This window comes from Caretta caretta, chromosome 1 (genome assembly GCF_965140235.1).
Source record: "Caretta caretta isolate rCarCar2 chromosome 1, rCarCar1.hap1, whole genome shotgun sequence".
NCBI lineage: Eukaryota > Metazoa > Chordata > Testudines > Cheloniidae > Caretta > Caretta caretta.
This window is the reverse complement of record NC_134206.1, coordinates 196,446,604-196,452,354: the sequence shown is the minus strand read 5'-3', so window position 1 is coordinate 196,452,354 and position 5,751 is coordinate 196,446,604.

The window sequence follows — 5,751 nt, the reverse complement described above, 5'->3', positions numbered from 1 at the left end:
AGGAGCTGCTTGTGCCTATTTTTGCACACTGTCAGCTGAGATTCTTATTTCCCATGTGATGCTCTCCAAGTTCCCCAAACAGAAGTGACAAACCCAGCAGTTCAGGGATTGCAGTGCTCATGCAAGCCACTGTTGTAGAGACACGGGAATGAACAGAGAGGCCGTGAGGCCCACGTCTTGGTCCCCTTCCACTACCCAAAGGAGCACCTATCTGAACGTGTGCATTTCTGGTGTAAACTCCTATTGGAGAATTGGGATGGTGTAGCCTTGTAAATTACACCAGAATTACCAGACAGAACTGCAGCCACAGTGCTCATTCACACTCACAATCCAGAATCCAGCCCTTTGCCTTGCCTTGAATCTCACTAATTTAGAATTAGTCTTCATCCATCAAGGCAGACTTACCAACTTCAACCATCTCCAGTTTGCAAAGCCTGATGGCGAATCCTCTTCTCCTCCCTTTCCCACACACAGTTACCTGCTTCTGGAGGCAGGGGGGGAAGGGAGGAGGGGAATTGAAGACTGCCAACTGCTTCCTGAGATTCTTCCTACTATTTTTACTTATCTTCCTGTGAGCATGTTTAGAGCAAATATTTACATTACTCTGCAGGTAATGTAGTTATCGATAACGGGCCCTTGCTTCTAAGGAACATGCAGTGACTTGTCTTCATCGAATTAAATTAGAACAGGTGTCGTCAACTGTCTCCTTAGTAAGAAGGGGAGCAAGTGTGAATGGGTTGTGTCTGGCAGTGTGGGCAAACAGATCTAGACCAGAGAATTGCTGGATGAGGTCATTTCTATTTTGATGCACAATATAAGCAAACAAAACAAAGTCTTTCCCAGTGTTATGCAGCTTTCCCCTCTTGTGAATGTTCAATAAACAATGACGAGAAAATTGACAGAAAAATTACAGTCAAATGTGGGGAAAGTTGCAGGGATTTTAACTAATATTGCAGGGATTTACTTCAAATTTGTGGGAGGGGGATCTCTCCTAAATGTATGGATATTTGTGGGTGAATTTACTTATTTGTGCAGGGATCCGTTTTCTGGTTTTGTTTTGTTATTTTCAATGCACTGTGCTGATCATTCATGTGCTTTCTTACAGTTACTTACTTTCAGTGGGGTCCATTAAATACTGGACATTTACCTCCCCCGGGAGTGAAATTTACCACCGTGTCCGAGGTATTTCTGATCTAAAGCCCTGATCCTGGTAGTTATTTCATGTGGAGAGCCGCATTGACTTCAGGGTGTAAAACATGGATGTTGTGGAATGACCCCAGTGCCTACACTTTTCCTCTGGAATACACTCTCAGAAGATACGTTGGCAATGATCAGTGTCTTCAGACCCCATCACATTAGGTTATAATCAGAATGGTTTTCAAAAAACACAGATTAAGCCTGTATCTGTGCTCCTTGCAAACCATTTTTCAGTAAGCCATTTTCAACTAAACTGTGCTCAGGCCGGGCAGTAAATCATGCAAACAATGGTAATCAGGTTTAGGCTCTGTGTATCAGCCGTAAACTGTCTTAGACATCGCTTCACCTAACTCGATCTTCGTGGGGCTCCAAGAGGGCACAGGAGTGAACCTTCATGGAACAAGTTTCAGGACTGAGGCTTAAGTCTATGGACCACTGCAAATACTTTGGTCAAGGGCCAGATCCTCAGCTGGTATAAATCAGTTCAGCTTCATGTCAGTGTAGCGCAGCTGATTTACACTGGCATCTGATCTGATCCAATGTATGTGACGCTTCCCGGAGATGTGAGGCATCTTACTATCATCTGCCTTTAGTGTGAGGAAGCCTTGTCTGAGCCTGGTGTGGATCATCTCCCCAACTCCACTGGCCATGGGCCACACAAGCACTTCCCTCCAGGCCTACGCCAGTCCTGCTCTCTCTCTCTACTGAGTAGCGATAGACACACTCCAACCCCTGAGCCCTCCAAAGTGGGCCATTGGACACTTGCAGTATTCACAGATTCGCTGCTTCCAAAGAAGCAATACACCCCAGCTTACCAATACCACCTCAGATCACAGCTTGCTTAACACACAGCACTTGGAAGTGTTTATAGTGAAATCAAGTGTATTTAACAAAGAGCAGAGATTCAAGTGATAACAAGTAGAATTAGTGGAAACAGTAACATATAAAATAAAATCATACCACACATTCTAGAATCTAGATTTACTTAATTAGGTATCTCCCTGTCATATAGAACATTGCTTACCCAAAGTCCTTCCAGTATTTTACGGTCAGGTTTGACTGTGATCTTTCATTCATGAGACAAGTTACGCATCTGCTTGCCTTGCTGGTGAGAGATCCAGCGCACTTGTTTGCTCTCCCAGATATATTAGAACAATCCACTACCCTTATTCATAAACGGGATGCCCCCCTGCTAGTGGCTGGGGTTTTCTATTGCTCCTTTCCTGTAGATTTCACACTCTCTCAGCATCTGCCTCAGTATGCAAATAGGCATACCTGGTGAGTCACACAATTCACAATGAGCAGACAGGGAGATAAGCATCTGTTAACTCCAGTCTGAAAGGAACTTATGTCACCGCCTGGTTACCTGCCTTAAGAACATACTTTCCAATGTAGTCACATAACTCCTTAAATATTATCCATACATACATTTTGCAATCACTATGATGACTGGCTCTCGATAGGGACCTCACATACCTTTGATGAATTTTATGCATATATCTGACCCAGGAGATCCCTGTAAAAACCTGTGCATCCTTTGTGCCCTCTGCCAGTTGGCACCAAGGGAGTCTCTGGGTCACAAGATGCCAGCGTGCAGTAACAGTAAATGCTGTGGGGGGTAAAATGTCAGTGGTTTTTTAATGGAGCCCACGGTAAAGCAATAGCTAGGTTGTTAGCTCATCTTTAAGATGGCATTAGACAACACACTGATGGAAAAAGCAGCCCCAGCACGGCATCAGCAAGTATAGGTAGCATCATAGGTGGCCCACACTTGCATACTTGGGGCTTGATTCTCTGCTTGTGTCGTCAAAAATCAAAGTCATATCCTCCACTGACTTTAGCAGAGCAGCACTGATTCACACATGCTGAGGTTGTGGCCCTGCCAGATCAAAATGATCAAAATTTTTAACTCACAGCACATCGGTATAAATGTCTACCTAAAGTACAAGGGGGATGAATCAAGCCTTTTGCCTTTCACTCTTCAGGTCTGCAAAGAAAGCCCCTTGTCATTTTTAAGCCATTTTAAGAGAGATTTAATAACCTAAGACCCCGTCTACTCTTCCAGGGAAACCAAGAGAGGCATAACAATTACTAACAGGGTTTCAAGCCACTGTTTCCTTATATAGTCTTCAGCACAGTTAGGTTGGTTGGTGTGGAGGGAGAATAGCAGTGTGTTTTCCAATTCATTTTTAAATAAATACCAATTGAAACTTTTAATCATGTTAGTAACTGCTACACAGGGCCTGAAAGTGATTAACATTGTTTGTATGATTTACTGTCCTGCCTGAACATAGTTTGATTGAAAATGGCTTACTGAAAAATGGTTTATGTGTAGCATGGATGGGGCTTAATCCATGTTTTTGAAAACCATTCTGACTACAGCCTAATACGTACAGGGCCAAAGATAATTGCCAAGATATCTGCTGTGAATTTGTTTTCAGGGAAAATGTCTAGGTCTTGATGTCAGTTCATGTAGCAGCTACAGGAGAGTACAGACTGAGTCTTTTACTAAGGATATGTCTACACTACAAAATTAGGTCGAATTTATAGAAGTTGATTTTTTAGGAAGCAATTTTATACAGTCAATTGTGTGTGTCCCCACTAAGCACATTAAGTCGTTGGAGTGCGTCCACAGTACCGTGGCTTGCATCGACTTTCGGAGCGTTGCACTGTGGGTAGCTATCCCACAGTTCCCGCAGTCTCCGCCACCTGCTGGAATACTGGATTAAGCGCCCAATGCCTAGTGGGGCAAAAACATTGTCTTGGGTGGTTTTGGGTAAGTCACCCCTCCCTCCGTGAGAGCAACAGCAGACAATCGTTTCGGGCCTTTTTTCCATATGGATGCCATACTGCTTTCAGCAGATGTTGCAGTAGGACTGCTAACCATAGTCATCAAACCACCACTTCTGCTGCAACTCTGCTCTCCTGCTCTTGTCGCGATAGCTAATTTCTCCATGTTAGCTGTCATGGGCTCCTGCTTCTGCTGCAACTCTGCTCCCCTGCTGTCGTGCATCCACCTCGCAGGTCCTCTCATTGTTCTCTATAAATATCTATTCTCGTGGTATCTGTCATCAGCCACCGCTTCTGCTGCAATTCTGCTCTCCTGCAGATACCATACCATGTCAAGCATGGAGCTTGCTCAGATCACCACGGCAGTTATAAGCATTGTAAACACCTCGCGCATTATCCTGCAGAACCTGAACCTGCAAAAGCAGGCGAGGAGGCGACAGCAGCGCGGTGATGAGAGTGATGAGGACATGGACACAGACTTCTCTCAAAGTACAGGCCCCGGCAATTTGGACAGCCTGATGGCAATGGGGCAGGCTCATGCCATAGAACACTGATTCTGGGCCCAAGAAGCAAGCACAGACTGGTGGGACCACATAGTGCTGCAGGTCTGGGATGATTCCCAGTGGCTGCGAAACTTTTGCATGCATAAGGGCACTTTCATGGAACTTTATGACTTGCTGTCCCCTGCCCGAAGTGCAGGAATACCAAGATGAGAGCAGCCCTCACAGTTCACAAGCGAGTGGCGATAGCCCTCTGGAAGCTTGCAATGCCAGACAGCTACCAGTCAGTCGGGAATCAATTTGGAGTGGGCAAATCTACTGTGAGGGCTGCCATGATCCAAGTATCCAACGCAATCACTGAGCTGTTGCTATCAAAGGTAGTGACTCTGGGAAATGTGCAGGTCATAGTGGATGGCTTTGCTGCAATGGGATTCCCTAACTGTGGTGGGGCGATAGATGGAACGCATATCCCTATCTTGGGACCGGACCACCTTTGTAACCAGTACATAATCTGTAAGGGGTACTTTTCAATGATGCTGCAAGCACTGGTGGATCACAAGGGACGTTTCACCAACATCAATGTGGGATGGCCGGGAAAGGTACATGATGCTCCCATCTTCAGGAACTCTGGTCTGTTTCAAAAGCTGCAGGAAGGGACTTACTTTCCAGACCAGAAAATAATCGTTGGGGATGTTGAAATGCCTATAGTTATTCTTGGGGACCCAGCCTACCTCTTAATGCCATGGATCATGAAGCCATACACAGGCAACCTGGACAGTAGTCAGGAGCTGTTCAGCTATAGGCTGAGCAAGTGCAGAATGGTGATAGAATGTGCACTTGGACGTTTAAAAGTGCGCTGGTGCAGTTTAATGACTCAATTAGACCTCAGCGAAACCAATATTCCCATTGTTATTACTGCTTTCTGTGTGCTCCATAATCGCTGCGTGAGTAAGGGGGAGATGTTTTTGGTGTGGTGGGAGGTTGAGAGAAATCACCTGGCTGCCACTTTTGAACAGCGAGACACCAGGGCAATGAGAAGAGCACAGGTAGGTGCGCTGTGCATCAGAGAGACCTTGAAAACCAGTTTCATGGCTGGCCAGGCTACAGTGTGACAGTTCTGTTTTTTTCTGCTTGATGAAAACCCACCCCCTTGGTTCGCTCTACTTCCCTGTAAGCCAACTGCACTCCCCCCTTCGGTCACCGCTTGCAGAGGCAATAAAGTCATTCTTGTTTCAAATTCATGCATTCTTTATTAATTCGTCAC